This window comes from Chlorocebus sabaeus, chromosome 10 (genome assembly GCF_047675955.1).
Source record: "Chlorocebus sabaeus isolate Y175 chromosome 10, mChlSab1.0.hap1, whole genome shotgun sequence".
Classification (NCBI taxonomy): Eukaryota; Metazoa; Chordata; class Mammalia; order Primates; family Cercopithecidae; genus Chlorocebus; species Chlorocebus sabaeus.
This window is the reverse complement of record NC_132913.1, coordinates 19,180,529-19,206,056: the sequence shown is the minus strand read 5'-3', so window position 1 is coordinate 19,206,056 and position 25,528 is coordinate 19,180,529. Positions and strand designations below refer to the sequence as shown.

Genomic DNA, 25,528 nt, shown 5'->3' with positions numbered 1-25,528 from the left:
TCTGTTCACAGATTCTACTTCTTCCTGGTTTAATCTAAGAGGGTTGTATATTTCCAGGAATTTATCCATCTCCCCTAGGTTTTCTCATTTATGCAAATAGAGGTGTTCATAGTAGCCTTGAATAATCTTTTGTATTTCTCTAGTATCAGTTGTAATATCTCCTGTTTCATTTCTAATCGAGCTTATTTGGATCCTCTTTCTTCTTTTCTTGGTTAATCTTGCTAATGGTCTATCAATTTGTTTCAACTTCATTTAGTTCTGCTCTGATCTTTGTTATTTTTTTTCTTCAGCTGGGTTTGGGTTTGGATTGTTCTTGTTTCTCCAGTTCCATGAGGTTTGACCTTAGATTGTATATTTGTGCTCTTTTAGACTTTTCGATGTAGGCATTTAGTGCTATGAACTTTGCTTTTAGCACCACTTTTGCTGTATCCCAGAAATTTTGACAGGTTGTGTCACTATTATCGTTCAGTTCAAAGATATTTTGAACTTTAATCTTGATTTCATTGTTGACTCAATGGGCATTCAGGAGCAGATTATTTAATTTCCGTGTATTTGCATGGTCTTGATGGTTTCTTTAGGAGTTGATTTTCAGTTTTATTCCACTGTAGTCTGAGAGAGTACTTGATATAATTTTGATTTTCTTAAATTTATTGAGACTTGTTTTGTGTCTATCATATGGTCTCTCTTGGAGAATGTTCCATGTGCTGATGAATAGAATATATATTCTGCATTTGTTGGGTATAATGTTCTGCAAATATCTGTTAAGTCCATTTGTTCAAAGGTGTAGTTTAAATCCATGGTTTCTTTGTTGATTTTCTGTCTTGATGACCTGTCTAGTGCTGTCAGTGGAGTATTAAAGTCCTCCACTATTATTGTGTTGCTGTCTATCTTATTTCTTAGGTCTAGTAGTAATTGTTTTATAAATTTGGGCACTGCAGTGTTAGGTGCATATATATTTAGAATTGTGATGTTTTCCTCTGGACTAGTTCTTTTATCTTTATTTAATTTCTTTCTTTGTCTTTTTCAAGTGCTGTTGCTTTAATGTTTGTTTAAATATATAAAAACAGCTGATATAAAAACAGGTATTCCTGCTCGCTTTTATTGTCCATTTGCATGGACGATTTTTTTCTACCCATTTGCCTTAAGTTTATGTGAGTCCTTATTTGTTAGATGAGTCTCCTGATGATAGTAGAAACTTGATTAGTGAATTCTTCTCTATGCCGCCATTCTGTATCTTTTAGGTGGAGCAATTAGGCCATTTACATCAATGTTAGTATTGAGACAGAAGATACTATTCTATTCATTGTGCTATCTTTTGCCTGAATATCTCTTTTTTTTTTCTTTGTGTTATTGTTACTGATGTCCTGTGAGATTTATGTTTTAAAGAGATTCATTTTGGTGTATTTCAAGAGTTTGTTTCAAGATTTAGAGCTCCTTTTAGCAGTTCTTGTAGTGCTGGCTTGGTAGTAGCGAATTCCCTCAGCCTTTGTCTGGAAAAGACTGCATCTTTCCTTCATTTACGAAGCTTAGTTTCACTAAGCACAAATTTCCTGGCTGACAATTGTATTTAAGGAGGCTAAAAGTAGGACCCCATTCCCTTCTAGCTTGTAGGGTTTCTGCTGAGAAATCTGCCATTCATACGATAGGTTTTCCTTTTTAGGTTACTTGATGCTTTTGCCTCACAGCTCTTAAGATGTTTTCCTTCATCTTGACTTTAGAAAACCTGATGACTATGTACCTAGATGATGATCTTTTTGCGTTGAATTTCCCAGGTGTTCTTTGAGCTTCTTGTATTTGGATGTCTAGAACTCTAGCAAGGCCAGGTAAGTTTTCCTTGATTATTCCCTTAAAAACATTTTTCAAATTTTTAGATTTCTCTTTTTCCTAGGGAACATCAATTATTCTTAGGTTTGGAAAAGTCCCAAGCTTCTTGGAGGCTTTGTTCACTTTTTTCCATTCTTTCTTCTTTGTCTTTGTTGGATTGGGTTAATTTGAAAGCCTTGTTTTCAAGCTGTGAAGTTCTTTCTGTGCTTGTTTGATCTATTGTTGAGACTTTCCAGTGTATTTTGCATTTTTCTAAGTGTGTCCTTGATTTTCAGAAGTTGTGATTGTTTTTTATTTATGCTATATGTTTCACTGAAGAATTTTTCTTTCATATCTTATATCATGTTTTTGATTTTTTTAAGTTGGGCTTGACCTTTCTCTGGTGCCTCCTTGATTAGCTTAATAATTGACTGGAATTCTTTTTCTGGCAGATCAGAAATTTTGTCTTGGTTTGGATTCATTGCTGGTGAGCTTATATGATATTTTGGGGGTGTCAAAGAATCTTGTCTTGTCATATTACCAGAATTGTTTTTCTGGTTTCTTATCATTTGGCTAGACTATGTCAGAGGGAAGATCTGGGATTTGAGGGCTGCTGCTCAGATTCTTTTGTACCACGGGGCAGTCTTGATATGGTATTCTCCTCTTCCCCTAATGGGGCTTCCTGAGAACAAAACTGTAGTGATTGATTTTGCTCTTCTGGGTCTTGCCAACCAGTGGAGTTACTGGGCCCCCAGGCTGGTACTGGGGAGTGTCTGCAAAGAATCCTGTGATGTGATCCATTTTCAGGTCTTGCAGTCATGGATACCAACACCTGCTCCTGTGGAGGTAGCAGGACAGTGAAGTGGACTCTGTGAGGGTCTTTGGTTGTGTTTTTGTTTAGTGCACTGGCTTTGTGTTGATTGGCCTCCAGCCAGGAGTTGGCACTTTCAAGAGCACATCAGCTGTGATCCTATAGGGAGGATGCAAACTTGCCCTAGGGACATCTGGTTCAGTATTCAGGTTTCTCAGCAGTGGTCAGGGTCATAGAGATCCCAAGACATTATTACTTTTGTCTCTGGCTACCAGGGTAGGTAGAGAAAGACCACCAGGTGGAGGCAGGGGTAGTAGTGTCTGACCGCAGCCTCTCCTTGGGAAGTGCTTACTGTGACTGCTGTGGGAGATGGGGGTGTGATTCCCAGTCCAAAGGAGTTATATTCCCAGGGGGATTATGACTGCCTCTACTGAGTCACACAGGTTGCCAGGGAAGTAGGGGAAAGCTGGCAGTCACAGGCCTCATCCCACTCCCACACAGCCCAAAGTCCTACAGGCTGGTCTCACTCCCACTATGCCCCACCAACAGAACTGGGTTTATTTCCTGGCAGCCATGACCAGGGCTGAGAACTTGCCCCAGACTACAAGCCTCCCCATTGAGAAAGCAAGCAGGCTCACAATTTTTTGGCATTTCAGGGAGCCTGTAATGGTGACCCAGTTTCTTCAAGGGGTCTGTGGATTCTCTTGGTTTTCCTGGTATGTTCCTGTGTAGTTCTTGGAGCCAAAGTTCACAATATGAGTCTCTACACGCTGCTCCGTCCATCCAAGCAGGAGCTGCAAGCTAGTTCTGCCTCCTATCCACCATCTTAGTCCCCTGCAAATGCCCCAGAAGATTCTTTGAATGTTCTCTCCAGCGACTCATATAGGACCTGAGAGAAAGAAGGCAACACAAGGAAAAGGAGTGCTGTCTTCTAATGTCTGTTAACACTCTAAGAAGACTAGCAACTCTTGCATTACAGCTCGAGTATAATCACACACTGCCCAAGATTGGGAAGAGCCCCATTCCCACTTCCCTGAAGGGAGTACTGGACCACCCCTAGAAGAGGGAAGAGAATAAAGAGTGTGACCTCAGTCTGGAACCAGTCTGCATGTGGGCAGAGGAGGCTGTGCAGGACATTCCTCAGTGAACTTCAAGAAATGGCATAGATGCCTCTGGAGCAGCAGGAGAGCTATGGTTGGTGTCAAATCCCAGCCAAAGGACTTGCTGGAAGTCTCCAACTCTGTTTCATATCTTAGACTGTTCTATTTTCAAGCTAATGTTGTTTTGAATTATACTGCTTATATTGTTTTGAATAATTGAATGGAGGTGAAAACTCTGGTGAGAGGCAGAGCTAGAAAAATACTACTTAGCCACTGTTACTGCAACCCTAATTTTAGTTTTAGCCTAAAAGTAAACTTCGTGTTTATCCTGATGGAGGATAAACAGTCTTCGTGATGAAAATCTTTCTTAATAATTATAACAGTGGACATCGGTATAAATGTTTTCTGTTATAAAGTACCCCTGCATCCATTGAACATTAGAGGAGTGGAATGGGTCCCTTTGTCATATTGTGAGCTTTCAGCCAAGGAAATAATTCTATCAAAGGCCATAGGAGTGTTTCTGGCGGAATGTCTCCATTAGACATAGGCTTTGACTTTACCATTCTATAACTTTTTTGAGTATGATTCTTGGAGAGGTAAGGAGGAAGTACATTTAGGGTTGGAATGGTAGCAGATCTGAGAGATGTCTTGGTATCTCAACTTTACTTCAGCTCTTTGGGAATGCTCCTCTTAGCCCTCAGAAACTGTTTCTCCTCACTCTTTGCTTTCTTAGTGCTGTAAGTTTCCTTCCTGGAAGTCTATTCTTTAGCATCCATTTCTCCTCAATGCCTGCTACTTATCAATGCTGTGTGGTAGATGTTTAATGCAAGCTCCTGGTCAAGTCAGTAAACCCTGCTTAAAAGCAATGTTTTAGAGGCTTCACATCCAGTCAGTCTGTCTTAAAGGTCAGGTTGACAAAGTAAAAGTAGTTCTTAGCATTCATTTGATCCATTTCTTCCTCATTGCCACACTAGATAATGTAGCAAGTATAGGAACATAAATCTTTACATCTATTTTTTAAGCATTGTTTCCACATATCAGTCAGTGTAAGCAAGGAGACAACAAGGGGAAATGGAGGCCCCCAGAGGGAATATTTACATTGATCATATAAAATAACTTAGCACCATAAAATCTAAAATGCCAACTTACAAGTCACAATGTCTTGCATTGTTCTTCATTTGCAGTTTTAAAAGTACTTCAATATATATTATTTGGGAGACCAAACGGATTGATTGATTATATAATGAAGTACCACACTTTAAAATGCTCTAGTAAAACACAATGCTTGTGCATTTGAGATTGAAAATCCATACTGGGATAAAGAAAGATGTTTCTTTCAACCCAGATGCTCTCGACTGGTTCAAGTTTTTCTTTTCTCTTTGGGAATAAATCAATTGTGTCATTCATTGTGAAACTAAATCCAGATATTTTTCTCAATGCCTATGTCTTTTTGTTTCTTTTATACAATAAGATCTTATTTCCATTATTAAGCTGGGAGCATCTCTCTAGAAGGCTTTTAGGTGTTTTCTGGTTTCAAATTTCTATCTTATCTTTCCTACGCAATCCAAGGTCATCATTGGAGCTGTTAAAGTTTTCAAGAATATGGGAAGTCTATTGTATCCTATCAACGGCAGCCAGGTGGAATGGTGAACTATTCATGAAAAGCAACTATACTCTTTCATTTGTGGGCAAAATTAACAGTATACATATGTGACCATAGAATTACATTGAAATGCCTCTTCTGATGTCTAAGAAATGTGGTTGAAATGTCAAATCTGAAATCTATGGGTCCAAAGTACATCCACATTCTACAGGGTACTGCTAGACACTTCTGTGTAGGCTGTGCTCAGAGTGAAAGAATCATCTCAAAACCCTGATGGGGTTTTGATCATGTCCCATCTATAAAAGAGAAGATTAGCAACTTGAAAACAATGATTATTTGAAGGGGGTTTAATAAGGGAGAGAATGTTTTGGCTTCTCTATTTTGGAGAGAAGTGAGGGACTTCCAATGGCCTGCAGGAGCCTGCAGGGAGAGGCTATTAGTTGCCACACTCCCCACCCAGCCTTTTTATCTTTGGTAGAATAGTTTAGAGTAAATCTCAGACATCATTTCATTTCATGAGGGCTAAGAAGCCTTACTATCTTATTGAAGATTAAAAAATAGACCAAAAACCCCACTGGGCACCTTTTAGAGAGGAGTATGCTTTGTCTCTTACTGACAGCCAAGCAAATAGGTAAAAACACAGAACCTTGGGAAATTGAGAGGCTCATGAACCTGCCATCCTAGTAGATATTACAAAAGAAAGCAATAAAATGCAAAGTGAATTCTCCCCAAATGACCACCTTCTTGCTCTTGATTGCACTCTGGGTCTCACCGTGGAGGACTATGGCTGCTGTAACCTTGAAGAAGGGAGAAGGAGACCAGAAATGCTTTTTGCAGATGGAGGAGGTGGCAGGCAGTTAGGGGTGGCGGTGCTGGTCTCTGAGAGATGCAACATCCCTTTTCTTGCAAGAAATCTGATGGATGCATCATATGTCAACACAGAAAAGAGAAACACTTCACCTCCTGTTCTTGAGTGAAATGCCTTTTTTTTCTTTTTTTTTTAGGCGTTTACATGGTGGGGCTAGCATTTCACATTTAAATCCAAGGTCACTTCTCTGGGCAGGAGGTCACTCTCATGTTTCTAAGAACTGAAAAGAAAAAGTACAAAAACCCCCCAAAACCCTGAAAACAAAGACTCTTTAGTCTTCCCTTGTCATTGAAGCACCTTCCTAATCACATGATCTCCTCTGGCCAGTGTAAGTTGTATTTTTATGAAAATCTTTATCAGTGGGCAAGAATATCTAGTAAAAGGGAGAGACTTTTAAAATATATATATATATTTCTTTGAAAAGTAATACAAGTTTACTGTAGAAAATGTAGATAAAAAGAAGGAAGATAAAATAATCCATAGCTCTACCACTTGAGAACAAGAGCTGTAAACACTTTGTTGCATTTTCCTTTAATCTATTTTTAAGAGAGAGAGAGAGAGAGAGAGAGAGAGAGAGAGAGTGTTTATTAACTTTTAACCAGTGGAATAATGTTAGATAGTCTGTTTTGGTGCCTTCATTTTTCACTTGAAGAAAAGAATATCTAGCCTTCCTCTAAATATTGGGGTTGCCTGGAACACTTTAGTCACTCTCTTGCCCCCCAGGTTTAGCATAGGCAGGAGGGAATATCCCTTCTTAGGCTATTAATTGTTATGTTCCATGACATTATGGGGATCAAAGAGGTGCCTGTAGAATGGTTGTGGGGAACTCAGAATGATAGTCATTTAGCCCTGGGTTGAGAAATTGTCTCCCCAAGCTTCTTCCTCACCCTTCCATTGTATTCCTAAAATACACCCTTCTTCCTCACCCTTCCAGTATATTCCTAAAATACACACTGCCACCGTATGGATACAGCTCCAGTCCATCTTCATCTTAACCCAGTTTATTGCCTCTTTTGTCTCTTTCATTAACCCTCTGGTCTACGGGGTACATGCAGAATTGCTATTTTGTAAGAAATATGTCTCTTTTAGCCATCAGGCTATAATTCTGCACAGAAATCACCCCATTGTGTTCTTTCTTATGGTATTAAGGAGGAAAAAGATGATCTAAGAGCAAAAACTCGTATTAAGCATCTGTTCTGGATAGAAAATCGATGCAATGTATTGACAATGAGGAGGGAGGGCACCCAAGAAAGCAGTAAGGGATGCTGATTTATCTTAGGATCATTTGCCCCCTATTGGGATCAAGCAGGTGTTTGAAAGTTAAAAAGTACCTCATTTCTTCAGAATGAAGCTGATCCAGGAATTTAAATTAAAATTCCTCAGGAACTACTCTGTGTGGGTGGTGCCCTCTTTTCTACTAATTGCCTTACTTATTGCTATTTGTTATGACTCACTCTTGACACACCCTCTGCAAATGTTTGAGCTCTATAATTCTAGAGAAATGTTCCTAATATTTTTGATGGATGCTTATTATATCTCCACAGCTTCCTTATTCTTTATCTTGGGAAGCTTTGGGGTATAAAACTCAGAGCTGGTGGGTCAGCTATATGGAGAAACCCAAGCCATTTGTTGGAGATGATCCTGGACATGAAACTAGAAGCCTGGTTGTCTCTGGGGAGATCAAATCAAGAAGACTGGCTACAAGCTCAACTTTGTTCCACTTGTGGCCCCTAGATAATAATGGGGAAGAGGTAGAGGGAAGCATCCAGTGAGAGCATGGCTTATTTAGTTAGTAGTAATAATAATAAGATCCAAAGCCTTCATAAAGGTGGCTTGCAACTACCCATTCCTAGAAGAAAAAAATGGCAGGAATTGTTTTCTTCCACTCAGAAGTTATAAGGCACCATTAAACTCACGTGACTTTCTTAAAAACAAAACCGTGAACATATCAAGTTAAATATGACATTGTTTATTCATTCAACAGACATTTGCCATGTGCCTTCTCTGTACTAGCATGGAGATATGGAGACCAACAACAAATAATATTTTTTTCTCAAAAAGCTTCCAGTCAGCGGTAAGGACATAAAGTTAAATAATTAAAAAATCCCACAAGGCAGGCTAAAATGAATACTATGTTAGAAATACACACAAACTGCTATAGTAGGGACAATGAAGTTATACAATTCTGATGCCTGGCATGTGAATAACACTTTATAATAATTGCATGAATAGATGCCATAAGGGAAAGTATCCTTAAGGGAATATTACATTCAAACGGATCGTGGAAGGAGGCACAGGATTTTGTCAGGAACTGATTAGATAGTTTGTGCAAACACCAAGATGTGAAAATACATGAAATTTTCAAATGTTCAAGAAGTACCAATCCATTCAGTGTGGTTGGTCTGGGACCATGGAGAGCAGTAGCAGGAGAAGCATATATGGTGAAGGATCTTGATTACCATGTAGAGTTTGGTCTTTATTCTGTAGATAATGGGCAACCAATAATCTGTGGAGAAGAAAGTTATGCATTTGGACTTGGGTTTGAGGACAGTAAATCTGAGGACATTTCAGGAAGAATTGGAAAATGAGAGAGATCATCGTCAACTCTGATATTTTACAGTCGCCTCTATTATTGATTATTGAGGCTCGAACAAAACCTTTCAAGGCAGTCAGATTTGGATTGTTATCTCTATTTTACCTAAAAGAGGGTAAACTTGGAGAAGGATGAGGTTTATCCAGGGAGGAATACTGACCAATGTAGAATCACTGCACAAAGCCCTGTCTCTAATCGTGGTGCTGCCAGTGACCCTTCCTTTCCTTGCCAAGAAAGGGACTGTGCTCATTATGCCTGTGTGTCTGTCTGTGAGCTCTTTGCCCTTGATTCTAAATGACTAACACCAAAGAAGTATCAGGACTGTAGTGCATACAGCTTTTGATAAAGGTGACCCAAGAAAGTAGGAAGAGATGTTGACTTCTCTTAGGATCCTTTGGCTCCTACAGGATTTAAGCAGAATGAAGAAGATTTGAGAAAGGGTCAAACATATCTCTAGAGAGGAGAGCAATTTGATCATCAGAAAAGACATGAAAAAGCTATTAAGGGGAATTTTAATAAGGATTATGTTGGTATGGCTTTATTTCCAGTTGCACCATTTTGTGAACATAAAAGCCATGCTTTAAGAGTTCCATCAGATAGAATAAACAACTCTATCTTAGAAATAGATGAAATGTTAAAATCAGATTCACATTAGGTACTTCTTGAATACATAGGTTTTTTAAGAAAAAGTTTCCCAAATCACTGAACATTGATATAGGAAAAGGAATTTTCTAACAGGGTGTGAGTTAATATCAGTAAGTTGTTATTGGGTTTTATCAGTACTGGACTATCATGTTAAGAGCTAAAGCCCATGACTATGATGCAATCATTAAACTGAGTCCCAGACTCACCATACAAGAAAATATATGTGGGGATTTCCTAGTGGCAATCCTGGGTGGGATAGGAATGTCAGTGGTGATGGCAGGGTTTGAATCATACTTATCTGAGATACATGGGCCTTCTAAGCAAGTGCTTAGAAATCTCACTGTTTGCTTTAATAAATCAAAAGGTTGAGCTTTTAAAAAATTATGAGTGCTTTTTCCTTCTATTATAACTCTGGTAGCATTAAAATACCCTTAGGCATCATCAAATAACTTTTATAATTTATAGTATCTATTATTCACAGGAGAGCTTCTTCAAAGAGTCTGTCTTCCTCAGTGTCTTTCAACTCCCACCACTTCCAAATCTTAATCCAGTGTTGTCTCAGCTTGTTTGATTTTGGCAAATATGCAGACCTAATTGATTCTAGTAAGAGTCAATCTCTCTAACAGAGCAGGGATGGGTGACTGGTTAAAGTTCGTGAGCTGGATGCATAATAGACTGAAGATAAAGAAATGCAATGTTATTCCATCCAAGTGGAGACACTCTACCTGGGTCCAGTGGGGAGCTCCCATGTCTGACAGTAGGCTGGGAAGGGAGCAACAAACTCACCTCCACTATCCAGAGCCTGGTGTAAATCTTTTAATGACTTGATAAGCCATTTTCTAAAAAAGGCTACCTGGAAACAACTCTTTGGTATTTGCTCTTGAGTCAGTTATTACAAATTAAAAAGAGTTGGAAGTAATGAAGGCTTTTTATGTGGTACACATACTGATGTAATAAATTGTAAAAGCCATTAAAAAGATTGTAGATTTTGGTATATTTCAGGCTCACTTTTGGAGATTTTTTTAAAAAAAGATTAATGATGGTCTCACGTCCTTCATTCCCAAGCTCCCACAGCAACCTTTCTATTATCTGATATCCTAGGTGGATGAATGATTAGGCATGGGGACTTCTGAAGACCAGTGGAGCTGTACCTTGTGGCTCCTTATATTTAGTTATCCTTATTTTCTGATGGGCAATATCTGGGGCAAAGCAAACAATATAACTCCCAAAGTATCAGCACTGCTGTAGTTCCCAGCTGGGCAGATTCACACTTGTGGATTCAGCATGTAGAAAAGCTCTTAGGCCAGGCTAAAACCTTTTTTTTTTTTTTTTTCCCTGAACTCGTTTCCATTTCTGCAACCAGCCTTTAGGGCAGAAATTCTCGAGCTTGGTGTGCATCAGGATCTCCTGGGAACCCTGGCAAAAGTTTGGAGGTATAGGCCGTGTCCCACTCTACGAGCCCAGTTCTCCAGCCGATTCTGATACATCCTAGAGTTTGAGAACCATTGTTACAGAGATTTTAATAGGCATGGTCAGTCACCAGTTCTATTCTTCAGTGTGGACCCAGGTCTTTAGAAGGCGTTGGGTATTTTAAAATTTTTCAGATGCAGTTATCACCAATATTGAGAAGTCCACATGAGCTTCCTCCTAGAACCTACAGAATAAATTACAAAGATATTTTGATGAAAAATGATTTCAGGGGGTGTTCAGTAAGTTCTATGTGGTCAACAGGCTTCCTTGTTTGAGTAAAGTAGGAAACTCATTTGTCTACAGACTTCTTAGAATGTTTAACATGCTTATTCTTATGAATTCCTGAGATATTATAATATGGGATATTTATCAAATTTATTGGGCATGCTATTATTTTTTCATAGAGCATATTCCTAGACCTCTGATATTGCATAGTTTTCTTAAGAAATTCTGCCTTCAATTTTTTTGAAGTTCTATTAGAATCTGATTCTGATTTGTTTTGATGAGTATTAGCAAGGCTGAGGTGAGAACTACAGCCTTTTCCACTGTTAACTTACATAAAAATCAGCATTTTTTTTCCACATTAACCTGCTGATGTAATTATGGCATATGCAAAGTGATAGTTTGCTTTAATTTTCATTTTAGTGACTGTATTCTTTGGCATTCTTTTAACATGTTATTATGGTTCTTTGATGCACAGAGCCTCAGAGGAGCCTCCTACCCCCTCTTTCCTCTTGATTTACCCAGGTCATTGCAGCTTGGTAAGACATGTGCTAATGTATTAGGGAATGAAATTTTAAATATGAACAAAGAGCAGGGATACGTTTGTAACACTTGGTTCTTTGGAGTTTTTTCAAGGAATAAGATGCTCACATAAGAACAAATCAAATCAACAAAAGCAAAGCACTGAGCTGGGCAAACCCCAAATGCAAATTATTTATATTGATATACCCTATACATAAGAAGCTTTTACAAATTGATGAGCAGAGTGATATCCTGCAACCATTTCTAAACACGACTCTATGACTAATTCAGGGACTGTGGTTTCAAGCTATTCTACCAAGTTAGCAGATGCATGCATCAATATATTCCAACTCTGCTCATTCTCCCCTCTGTGCCCCTTCCCCCCACCACACGTCCCTGGTCTTCAACCCTTCAGGAGTTGCTCGGAAACCTACCCAGGGGGTCAGGGACCACAGCCTCGGTTGTCAAAATCACTTCAGGATTGAATTCAAGCTCAGTGCCCTCCCCAGACCACACAAATATCCCTACCTCCCTTTACCCGAGGCAAGGATCAAGGATTTTCACACTTAATTGCACCAGGCAGAGGATAAACTCAAATTCACAAGGACCAACCAACCAATTTAAGGCAAGCAAGGAGGCCGTTATATGAGAAGAGGGGGCAGTGGCTGAGAGAATCAGGCTTAAGATCACAAGTCCAGCTTATTTGGTGAGAACACAGTGTCTGTCTGCTAAGGAGCTTAAGGCATTGGGTAGGGATTAATCTTGCAAACAGCCCTGGGAGGTAGATAAATCTGTATTAATTAAAACTGCAAAATGTTCTCTACCTACCTAGTTTCAATCTTGAGAAAGAAAATTTCTCCCAGAAAGGCGTGGGAAGAGGGAAGGGAAGGCTATGGCCGTTCTCATCACTGTATCTTGTAGAGCCAGCAAAAGAGATGGGGCCAGGATCAATGCTGAGTAAGGGGGCTTCTTAGACCCCTAGCCGCTACTCCCACATTCCTATTACCGAGGCCTGTCCAGAAGGATGACAGGGAAATACAGTGGTGGTCCCTGACACAGGTATCCCAGACCAAGCCGGTCTGAGCCCTCCTCGTGTACTGACCACTGAATGCCCACATCAGTCCTGTGCAGTAGGCTGTTACCATCAGCCCATCTTGCAGAGAGAGAAAACTGAGGCACAGAGAGGTTAACACAGTCAGGGGAGTTTGAGAGTCAGTCCCAGGTTGCTATCTCCTGGGTTCACGTTCTTAGCTGCTGTAGTCTATTGTCTTGGTGATAACAAGTACAGCAAGACAAGGGGAAAGAGAATAAACAGTAGAATTCCCCCAACGTGTCCTAATTTTAATTATGTAACGTCTGACTAGGCGAGGTGGCTCAGACCTGTAATTCCAGCACTTTGGGAGGCTGAGGCTAGTGGATCACCTGAGGTCAGGAGTTGGAGACCAGCCTGGCCAACATGGTGAAACCCCATCTCTACTAAAAATACAAAAATTAGCCAGGCATGGTGGCGTGTGTCTATAATCCCAGCTACTCAAGGGGCTGAGTCAGGAGAATCGCTTGAACCCAGGAGGCGGAGGTTGCCATAAGCCAAGATTGTGCCACTGTACTCCAGCTTGGGTGACAGAGTGAGACTCTGTCTCGGAAAAACAAACAAAACATATATAACATCCTAATGACTCATCTTTACTTCTAAGGCCTGCCCATTCCTGCCATCAGGTATATTTGCATGTTTCTCTCCCAACTAGGACATTTCTTACCTGCGTTACCTACCTCATACAACTCTCCCTTTCCCCAGAAAGCATTCCCAGGCACTGCAAAGAAGCAGCAACCCTGTGGTGTTGAACAGCTCCTGCCTCTCCCAGGACTCACAGCAGTAAGGGCTGCCCCACACAGTGTTTCCTGGCCCCTGAGAGGACCTAGTCCACGGTCACGTTGGTGGCAGACTCTCAGTAAACGACTGCTGCCTGGTTGCTAAGGGACCAGAACAAGATGCTGGAGAAACCAAGCACTGGATTAAATCCCTGATGCCGACTGGGCACGGTGGCTCATGCCTATAATCCCAGCACTTTGGGAGGCTGAGGCGGGTGGATCACCTGAGGTTGGGAGTTCAAGACAAGCCTGACCAACGTGGAGAAACCCCGCTCTACCAAAAGTACAAAATTAGCCAGGAGAGGTGATGCATGCCTGTAATCCAAGCTACTGGGGAGGCTGACGCAGGAGAATCACTTGAACCCAGGAGGCGGAGGTTGCAGTGAGCCGAGATTGTGCCATTGCACAGCCTGGGCAATAGGAGCAAGACTCCATCTCACAAAAAGAAAACAAAAGAAAACAAAAATAATCCCTGATGCCGGGCTGGGCACAGTGGCTCATGCCTGTAATCCCAGCATTTTTCGAGACCGAGGTGGGCGGATCACCTGAGGTCGGGAGTTTGAGAGCAGCCTGACCAACGTGGAAAAACCCCATCTCTCCTAAAAATGTTGGTGGTGGCTGGGCCACCAAGATTAACTGGACGTGGTGGTGCACGCCTGTAATCCCAGCTACTCGGAAGGCTGAGGCTGGGAATTGCTGGAACCTGGGAGGTGGAGGTTTCAGTGAGCTGAGATCGTACCATCACATTCCAGCTTGGGCAACAAGAGCGAAACTCCGTCTCAAAAAAAAAAAAAAAAAAGAAAAAAGAAAGGAAAAAAGAAAATCCCTGATTCCTTCAGGGCCACTGCTCTGCTTCTGGGAGCCAAATATTCTTCTGGGAGGCTCCGAGGAGGCTGCTTCTTTCTAGAGTTCACCTCCTGCCTCAGCTGATTCCGTGGTTTTAACTTTTTGGCTGTCAGATAAACACCAGTGATCCTCCCCCTTCATTCTCTCTCATCCTTGTGTATGTGTGGGGGTAAGTGGGAGGAAGACGTTTCATCTGCTTCCACAGCTTATGGGGTGTAAGCTAGCAGTGAAGGGCTACCCAGTGAAGAAAACCCTTCTGCCTGTGACTACAAAGTTTGAGTCATCCTCAACTCTCATTACTCCCCACTACTGCCCTGACATTCAGCAGAAGGCCTCCCAAAGCTGTGTTCCTCCTTCCGCTCTGCCACTGGAGTCACCAGGCCCTTTCCATCCTTTGCAAGACTGGGTAACTTCCCTCCCTTCTGCTAACCTGGGGGCTGGCAAACTGCGGCCAGCAGGCTGAAGCTGGCCCAAGGCCTGTTTCTGTAAATACCATTTGGCTGGGACACAGTCGCACCCATTTGCTTATGAATTTGTCTACTGCTGCGGAGTTGAGCAGTTGTAAAACAAGACTTAGCCCGGAAAGTTGAAAGATACACTCTGGCCGTTCATGGAAAATGCCGGCAGACCTCTGCTTCAGCCTCTTCTCAGAACTGTCTTCCACACCACCCCTGGAGACAGCCGCATGCCTACCTCCCTCCTCATCCCCAGGGCTTTCTATCAGCCACAAAAGAAAGGACTAGCACCTTAGTCTTGCATTCAGCCTCTCGCCATCTGGCACTCAGCAGTGTCTACAGCCTCAGCTCCCCAGCCTCTTTGTCTACACCCCAGAAGTCCTCCAGGAACACCTCACTGCTCACATTCCACAGGCTCCTCATTCCTCTCCTCTTTGCTGTCCCCAAATCTCCGAGGCTCAGGTCAAACGCCGCCTCCTCTGAGCTCTCTACACTTGGAAGTTTTCCAATCCCACATCCCAGAATAGTCTCCCCTTTGGGTTCCCAGCAGCGTACTTAAGGCACTTCCCAGGATTTTCTTGTTGCCTAGATCATTCTACAACAGCTTCTTCAGTGGTCTCCCTCTCCCTCTCTTGTTCCTTCAAAACCTGGTCTCCAAGGAGCAGACACGTTAATATTTTAAAACATTATTTAGACACCATTACCACTCTGCTCATCATTCTTAGGATAAAATCAAACATACCTGGGTGTCCGGGTCTGTGATCTGAGCTCTGCCTAACCTTGCTTTCCACTCGCCACTACTTCTGCTGTACTCTGACTGCACTCACCTTCTTCTGCTCCTAAACATGCCATACTTACGACATTCGCATCTTAGGACTTTTGCACCTGAAAAGAATCTTTAAAAAGTTCTTCAAGGTAGAGTTTGTTTATTTATTTATTGACACGGAGTCCTGCTCTGTTACCTAGGTTGGAGTGCAGTGGTGTAATCTCAGCTCACTGCAACCTCTGCCTCCAGGGTTCAAGCAATTCTCCAGCTTCAGCCTCCTGAGTAACTGGGAGGTATAGGTGCCCGCCACCATGCCTGGCTAATTTTTGTATTTTTTAGTAGAGGTGGGGTTTTACCATGTTGGCCAGGCTGGTCTCCAACTCCTGACCTCAGGTGATCCGCCTGCCTCGGCCTCCCAAAGTGCTGGGATTACAGGCATGAAATACTGCGCCCGGCCAAGGTAGAGTTTTTAAAAATTGGGTTACCAGTGTATTCCAAATGCCTAGAAGCATGCCTGGCACATTGTTGGTGCTGTGTAATTATTTGTTGAATGAATAAATGAGTGGGTGAGTCTTCCTCTTCCTTCAATTGGGTAATAGTAGTTGAATACACATGCTTCATAAATCATTCATTCTGAGGCCCGAAGGCAAGGCTGGTTGTGTTCATTTCAAAAGACCCAATTTTTGCCTTCTGTTAGCACATCCAAAGATGGTTCTTTGCCCTGCCGTCATTCAACTCAGGTCGTTTAGCCTGCGTGAACCACAGTTGGGCTCCCCTGGGAGGCTGAGGCTGAGTGGTAGAAGAAGTGGAAGGTGTCACCCTCAGGACAAGGAGCCATAAAGACTGCCAGAAAGGTGGAGGGCCCGGCCAGGTCACAGAGGAAGTATGAGCTCATGTGAGAAAACAAATTTGAAGTCAGTGGTAGAAGTCAGAAACACAACAAGATGCCTATGTCTCAGAATGTGTTTCAGAACATCCCTGTAGGGACTGGAGTCTGCTTCCGGCCTGGAGACTGACTCACAGGAAAGAAGCCTCACAGGTGAGGGAGGCCTAAATCAGTGACCCCTTCCAAGCCAATGCCTTCGATCTCTGTCCAGCCACAGGCTTGCGAGCACAAGCAGAGCTTGGGCGGGGATGGAGCCTGGTGCATCAGGGCCTGTCGGTGTGACTGCCTCAGTCATGGGCCTGTCAGGAAGGGTTCACTTGCAAAGAACTTTCTCCACTGCTTCCTAGGGATGAGACCTTTTCTCATACTGAGAAAGTGCCACACATCAAGGAGGGTGCCAGCGATACCTCCTGTTAAAAGGATTTATAATGGAACTTCATTTTCCACCGATTTCTAGACAACTCCTGGGCTCCCTGCTTGTAACGCAGTCAGCTCTGCTCCAGTGGGCACGTGAGCGTTTCTCAAAGGCGCCCCGATGGCTCATTGTTCGGGGCTTTGGCCTTGGAACAAAAAGGGTTTTGTGTGTTTGCTGCAGTGTTTGCCAGGACTGAATTTTTCTTTTCTTCCCTAGAGGCCAACTTCTCTCTCTTTCTTCCTGTCCCTTTCCCCTTCTCTCTCTCCCTTGTTTTGAGCTCTGGTCTTGAGATACTCAAAGAGAAATCTTCTCTTAGGCAAGTGGTCATGGAATCAAATGCATTTCAGCTGAAGATTCTGGCCACTTGGATATGTGGAAGAGAACAACTGATTCCCTGAACTGAATCAAGTCTCTGTGACGTCTGTTTATTCAACGATGGCAAACACCATGCTTCGGTTTTCTCAAGTTGGCCTTTCTGAGCACATCCTTGAATGGAGTCTCGAAGAAATTCCGTGACACAGATGAGCAGAGTGGCATTGTTTAGACCGCACAGTAGGCAAACCTGGCGACATTGAATTTCAGCCAGCCAGGGGAGCTGACAGAAGTTGGCTTCTACTCCCAGCTCTTCAGAAATCTTTTGGCATTCGCTCACCCCACCACAGGGTGTGTGACGGATTGGCTTTAAAGTTGTTGCTAGGCATTGATAAGCAGATTGGATTCTTCCCAAGGGGCACTGGGAAAGCCCCTCTCCCCTCCTGATTTCTGATTTCATGCCCTCTTGGGCTGTAGACAGGGTTCCCAGGCAGACACATGTGCAGGCGCTCCTCGTGCTCTCCTGGCATCTCACCCAGGGCCTCAGGAGGGCAAGAAGGGCTTCGCTGTGCTTCCCAGCACCTCGGGATCCCACAACCGCCACTGCCTGCCCTTCCCTCTCTCCCATCAGTCTCTTCTTTTCAGTCCACACAGTCAAGGCTGGGCATGCTTTAGGTCAGTGAAGTGTGTCTTATATGCATGATAATGTATGCGTTATCCAATTATCCAGTATGCCTGGCACTTAGAAAGGGCTCCATTAAATGCTTCTCTGCAGCCAAAAGCCAATCAGTATCCTCATGCTGCCAAGCCAGACTCCTGATTCCCCACCTCAACATTGCATGTGTGCCTTGCACTTCTCTGTGCAATCCTGTACTTTGTACCTGTGAATGATGCAGACGCCTGGCAGGAGAGCCTCTGAGTGCTCCCACTACCCCCGGAGACGCCAGTACCTGATCTCCGTACTCCTCCCCTCTGGGTCCTGCAAGGACCTCACAATTATTCTCACAGTGCCTTCTAGGATGTCACTGTCAACCTCTCCAAGTTTTTACCTGAGATGAAACATCTACCATCTCTTGTGCATTTGAATTGTGTCCCCGACAAAACATGTTGAAATCTTAACCTTTCAGTACCTGTGACCTTATTTGGAAATAGGGCCTTTGCAGATGTACTCCAGTTAAGATGAGAACATTAGGGTGAACCCTAATCCAGTGACTGGTTCTTATAAAGAGTTCTATTCCAGCGACAGTCCTTAGAAAGAGCAGGAGATCTGCAGACATACTGACACACAGGAAGAATGCTACGTGATGTCAGAGGCAGAAATTGGCATGATGCAGCTAATTAAGCTAGGGAATAGCAAGGACTGCCAGCAACCAGCAGAAGCTAGGATGGAGCTGGGAGGGATTCTTCCCTTGAATCTTCAGTAGGAGGATGACGCCTTGATTTTGACTTCTGGCCCCCAGATCTGTGAGAGAATAAATTTCTGTTGTTTTCAGCACCCAGTCTGTGGTAATTTGTAATGGAAGCCCTAGGAAACTGACATATTAGTGCTTCCTACCTTTCACCCTAGCCAGAATCCTGTCTACCTGGCACAATGTACAGGCCACCTATTTTGGGACTCCTCATCTCTTCTGCCTTGGAAGAGCCAACATGGTATTCATAAGAAAGGAATCTGGTTTTGTGCAGCTTAAAGCAACTGGGCCCCTGTTGTCAAGGAAAAGGCCTCTTTCATTGGGCTCCATTTCCTGTCCATCACTGGGCTGTGGGAGTTATAAAAACCACAGGGCTAAGGTCAAGCTGTGAGTTTTTTGGGAAACTTAGCCTTTTGAATTAGTGGAGAATAAAAGGATCATTCTCAGAGTTGTGTGGTCCAGCCAGTTCCTCAATTTAAGGTACTGTATAGGATTTTGGAGACAAAGCCTAAACTTGGCAGGAAGAGGATTGAGTTTTCCCCCAGATCTTCAGAGCATGACTGCCCGTGAACCTGCAGTGTGCTAAGTGACTGACTGAAGATGAGGGATTTCAGGCCTAGAAACTCATATCGTTTATGTGGCACAATGCGCCAGTCATTGCTTGTGTGCTTTGCAAATATTAACTCATTTAATCCTCACAACAACCTGTTGAACGAGGCATTCTTATCCTCATTATAGAGATGAGGAAATTAGGCATAGGGAGATTCAATAACTCACTTGAGGATAACCAGCATGTCAGTGATACAGCAGACATTCCAATTGACAATGTCTGGCTCCCAAGTTTGTGGTCTTAGTCACACTACGTGGAGCGCTGTTTCTCCTAGTGTATGCGGGTGGATATTCATACCCATGCCAGTTTTTATGCCATTAGGCCCAGAGCTTCCTTGCTTATGGGCATTCTGTGGCAGCTCCAGAGATGAAAACATCGCAGAATGGAAAATGCAGCGGGTACAGGCTGGGAGGAGAGGTGGGTTCTCACCACACTCAGAAAGAGCCTGATTGTGCATCCACTGGCTGTGCTTAGGGGGAGAGGATTGACCTCAGCTGTCCACACTAAGCCAGAGGCATGAGAGCAGGTCTGGGGCAGAGGCAGCAGCAGTCTCCTCTTGTTTTTTTTTTTTTTTTGACACAGAGTCTCGCTCTATCGCCCAGGCTGGAGTGCAGTGGCACAATCTCAGCTCACTGCAACCTCTACCTTCCGGGTTCAAGCGAATCTCCTGCCTCAGCCTCCCGAGTAGCTGGGACTACAGGCGCCCGCCACCACACCCAGCTAATGTTTTGTGTTTTTAGTAGAGACGGGGTTTCACCGTGTTAGCCAGGATGGTCTCAGTCTCCTGACCATGTGATCCACCCGCCTCAGCCTCCCAAAGCGCTGGGATTACAGGCGTGAGCCACCGCACCCAGACAGCAGTCTCCTCTTTTAGGCCAGTGGCTATCTAACTTAGGCAGTCATCAGGATCACCTGCAGGGCTTGTGAAACTACAGACTGCTGGCTCCATCCCCAGAGTCTCTGATTCAGTAGGTCTGGGGTACAGCCTTCACAGCTGTCCAGGTGACGCTGGTGCAGTTGGTCTGAGGACTTCCTTGAGAGATGCACTGTTTCACCCCAGTTCCCACTCTGCTTTGCTGGACGCTGTGGCTCCACTCCACAGATCATCACAGACGCCACAGACTGGGATATTTGACAGGGCTTTTCCCAAATATGCTACTGGCAATTTGATTAGGAGAGCAAATTGCAAGCTGCAATTTTTTTGTGAAAATGGGGGAACTGAAAAGCTTTTGCAGTGTTAGTCCATGGAATTTGTCAGTAGACCTCCATCTCTCCTGCAGCAACTAAGAGGAAAGTGGTGTCTGTTTTGCATGAAAAATAGAGGATAAACCTCCTGCAGAGAAGGAGGAATTCTCACTGGTCTGAGATGATTCAGGTCTAATTCTCTCTTGAGACAGAGAGACTGGCGAGGTTCCTCCTGCATGTTTCTCCAGTCCCTAAAGTCTGTGATTATATAAGCCATGTGTTTATTTTTCATAACAGCTTCAGGTGGTACCACGGCTTTCCTCACCTCCACCTTCTTATTCCATAGTCTTCCCACAACCCGTGTCTGAAGGAGAACTTACTATTTTCAATCCACTCCTGAATCTGCTTCTGCTGGATTCTCTCAGTTAATAACATTCTATTCACTCATTCATGCTGGGAACCTGGGGGTCATCCTCCACTCTTCCCTCTACTGTATCCGCCGCATCCAGTGATCACAGTTTCTGGAATCTGATTCTCCCCCCATTTTCCATTCTGACACTTGGAATTGTATCTCTGTCATGTCTCACCTGGGCCATTGCTGTTCCTTCCTTTGTGGTGCCTCTACCTTCAGTGTTGCACCTTTGTCCTTATCACTGCTCCCAGAATGATCCATCTAAAAACAGAGGCTGGCAAGCAAAGGTCTGTGCCAAAGCCAGTGTACAACCTGTTTTTAAGAGCTTGTTTGGAGGTTCTAGCAGAGGAGCGCAGCTACTCATATACCCTTGACCAAAGACTGGTCCTCCTCTATTGGAGATGGTTGTCCTCTTCGACCAAGCACGCAGCTTTGGGAGGGACTCACACGGAGCAGTGAGGGAGGAAGGGGACACCAGCCAGATCAGCCAAATCAACCCTGGCTGTCAATGAGGTGACAGATGTTGCAGCCAGATCGCCCTCACATCTATGTTTTTATATAGCCCACAAGCTAAGAATGGTTTGTATATTTTTTTAAAAAAGAATTTTAGTTTTAATTTGTACTGGTACATAATAGGTTTATCTATGTATGATGTTTTGATACAGGGATGCAATGCATAATAATCACATTATGGAGAATGGGTTTATTCATTTTTAAACGATTTTTTTAATTCAAAAGGACAGTATTTTGTGACACGAAAATTATGTACAACTCAAATTTCAGTGTCTGTAGACAAAGAGTCACTGGAACACAGCCATGCTCGTTTGTTTACCTATCGTGTGTGGCTGCTTCCAGGCTACTCCCAGAGCTGGGCATTTCAACAGACACTGTATGGCCCACAAAGCCTGAAATATTTACCATCTAGCCCTTTACAGAAACGGTTTGGTAACCTTGATCTGTAAAGCAAACCTGAACAAGTCATTCTTCTGCTTGAAACCTTCCCAGGGTACTTTAGAGACCCCAGAGGAAAGCCCAGACTTCGTAGCATGCCCCACCAAGACCCCTGAGATCTGCCCCCGCCTGTCTCTTCTGCCTCACCTCCCTCAGTTCCCTGCTTTGCCATCTTAAATGCCTTCAAGAAACAGGCTGGCAGTGAAGAAAAAGAAAAAAGGAAGAGGAGGAGGAAGAGAGGAAAAGGAGACGAGAAGAAGAGGAGGTGGGGAGGAGGAGGAAGAAAAAGAAGAAGAGGAGGAGGAGGAGGAAGAAGGGGGAGGATGAGGGAGGAGAAAGAAGAAACAGGAAGAGGAGAAGGAGAGGTGACGATAATAGAGTAGTGCTGGGCCCCCTGGTGAACTGGGTTATACACACCCCACCTAAATAGTCATTAAAATAGAACAAAACAATACAAAACAAAAGTGATATCAACCACAAGGCATCAATGTGCGTAATACTGTCCCTTGTCTCTTTGCTTGTGACCTTGCTTAGCCTGGGATACCCTTTCTTGCTACTGTATTTGTTCAACTCCTGCTCTTCCCCCAGGAGTCCTTTCATGGCCATCTCCACTAGAAAGTTGTGTTAAGTGACCCCTGGGAATCCACAGTTGTTTCTTTCACATCTTGAATTCCATGATCTTTCAGGTATTTCTTTAGTCATTGGTTTCTTCCATGAGACCCTTGGCTGCCTGAGGGTGGGAGGTTGTCTCATTTAACTTACAATGCTCAGTGTGTGTTTGTTGAATGAATGAATGAATATATCAGTGAGGAAATGAATAAACTCAGCCACTCAGCAGTGTCCTGTGGTCCTCATATAGCGATGAAGCGATGTAACATACCCGTATCCTTTTGGTGTCTTAAAGTAACTATATTGTTTTTCACTCCTTTTAAACTTTATCAAAGTTTCTTTTAGAATTTGTGTATCTTGTTCTCTCTTGACAAAACCCTACAAGAAAAGGCAGTTAAGAGGAATTACCTCTCTCTTGTAGATGAGGAAACAGGGGTAGCAGAAAATAGTTTATGACATAAGAGCAATCAGGGCACTAGAAACCCATTCTTTTTACGTGGAACTTCTTGGCTCTTTCAGTTCAATGTCATGTCACCAGAAATGTGTTGCATACCTACTTAGTGTCAGACACTCTGTTAGGCCTGAAGATCCCAAAACAAACAAATCACAGTCTGACTCCAGGAGGTTATGGTTAACGTGGGATGCTAGCATGATGGGCTTTGTATCCTCATGGTGGCATGTCAGGGAGTGCCAAGAAGAGAGATGATGGGGCTGACCCCAGGGCAAGAGAAAGTGAGAGTGAGAGAAGGAGGCTGAGAAGAGAGAGAGATTTTCTCATTAGGTTTCCTCCCAGCCAACGAAGTTGGGAGTCAGCTGCACACTGTGGTGGAGATGGTAACCCAGCCACCTAACCATCAAGCCATCCTGCCTGAGAGTCCCACGGCTGCAATGATGGCCTCTCCTGAATTCATCACTGTCATTGACTCGTCAAAGAAGGGTGGGCTCCACAGGAAGTGATGGTACCACCATGTGAAAGGAGATTTTGGAGGAAGAAAAACAATGTTACTAGTGGGAGTTGTAGAAGATTTGGGTGGGAAGAAAGTACAGCATGTATTTATCACCGTATCTCTCTAAGAGGCTCCAGCTGGGCCTGGTCTCCAGGTTGGGCTCTTCGGAGGGGACCTGCCTAGAGGGTCTGTGGATACTCCTGGCACTTGCAGAGGGGACCGTAACTCAGGAGTTTACCTAATATGGAAATGAGGACTGCACCCTGTATGCACATTATGTCATTAATTCTCACATCATCCTGAAAGAAGTTCTATCCTCTGTTTCACAGAAGAGGAAACAGAGGCTGGAAGAGAAGAATTCTCCATAATCACATAATGTAACTATTATGCATTGCGTGCCTGTATGAAAACATCATACATAGATAAACCCATTATGTACTCATACAAATTAAAAGTAACCTGGGCAAGACTGCTAAGTGGCCGACTGAACTAGATGGCTCTCTGCCACCCCACAGCACCCAAACATTAGTCTGTCAACTGGTTTTCCCCAGCCTTTGGCAAAAAGAGAATAAAAAATAACATAGAGTTTAAAAAATAATAAAATTTTAAGTATTCATTTTAAAGTATCGAAACCTATTTTAAGATTTTTAGCATTTATTACTTGGCATCAAAATATTCTTGTGTGTGTGTGCAGTAATGGTAACAGAAGACACCATTGGTCCAAGGGTGCATGCTGGCTTTTTGTTTTAATTTTGTCAGAAAATTGCAAGCTCTAGAGCCCCTTATCTCTAGTACACAATTGATTAGGGTATCTTCTTCCTTTTTTGTGTGAAGATGACATATCTGTGTGTATGTATGCATACAAATGTGTATACAATTCTGTGTGATATCAGATAGTGTATATCATCTATCTATGGATAAATGTGCAAACATGAACAAATTTTAAAGAAGTAGTTCTGGGTTCCTCTTGTGAATTCTGCATCAGCTTTGTTAGGAGATAGTCTACTTAAAATTACAGTAGTAGTGACTGTTTATTTTATAAACACTGAACTATTGGATCTTCCTCAGGAAGGACAATCCAGGGATGCTCATGGTTCTCAGGTGCTATTGAAACTGGATAGTAACAGGACTGACAGCTACTTTCTGCTTCAAAGATAACTTTGTACTTTGTTTTCTGATGTCTGGACTGAGGATGAGAACAAGGATTAACCCAGATTAATCCCCATCTAGCCCTGTTGAAGCTGGGCATGTTCATAACACTAGAATTTATAATTCCTAAATGTTTGCATTTCAGACAAAATAGAAAAATGAAAACCCTTTTCATCAAAACCTGAGCAGGAATGTTATACTGGTTTAAAACACACAAATGCTGTCCTTTCATAGAAGGCAAAAGTGTAGGCAAAGTGTGTTCTGAAGAAGAATCAAAGATGCCTTTTATAAAATTAAATGGATATTAATCTGTTTCTGTATTTGTGTCTTCATGACATCAGCTGAATGGCTGAAATTGGAGACTTTAATCAGCAGCTTGGTCTTCATGATATCAAATTGTCGTTGGTATCCTAATAACTGGTTCCCAGTGGTGTGAGAATGCGGGCAAAGTCTAAGGTATAGATGAAGTCAAGAAACTGTTTTCCAGTTCCTTGCTAGCAATTCATGGTTTTAATGGGGAAATGCAGAAAGGGTCAATGAATATCACAAGAAGAAAGGAATTTGGAAAGGAGAGAGATGCTTGTGAAGGTACAAGTCTTACCTGGCATTAGGTGTTGCATAAATAAATAAATGCTTAAGCACATAAACAACTTTTATTTTGCCTGAGGCTGACCTGGGTCTCATTCTCTGACTAGAGTGACATAGTTTGTAAGCAAAAGAGCCTGGTTTGCACAATCAAGAGATTTGGGTTTGAAAGCACCTGAACTTTCATCAGCAAGGAGCTGGTTAAATAAATTAGGGTGCACTGTTTGGGAGAATTCTATGCAGATAATATGTCTTGAAAATAGTATAAGGTGTATTGTCAAATGAAAAATGTTTCATACCCGTGTGTGTGTGTGTGTGTGTATAGAATGATCCTATTTATATTTTTAAAAAGAATAAACGTGCATTTGTGTGTGAGTGATTGACCTTTTCTGGAAAGACATATAAGAGGTACTTAGCAATAGATAATTACCCTTGAGGACTGATTCTGAGGTCCTAAGAATGAACAGAATTTTAACTGTTTGCCT

At 42.9% G+C, this 25,528-nt stretch overlaps 1 protein-coding gene across 3 annotated transcripts in view; it reads left to right on the top strand.

Annotated features, from left to right (window-relative positions):
- Positions 1-25,528, top strand: part of NCKAP5 (NCK associated protein 5) — a 983,546-nt gene that overhangs the window by 49,611 nt on the left and 908,407 nt on the right. The window lies entirely within an intron of this gene.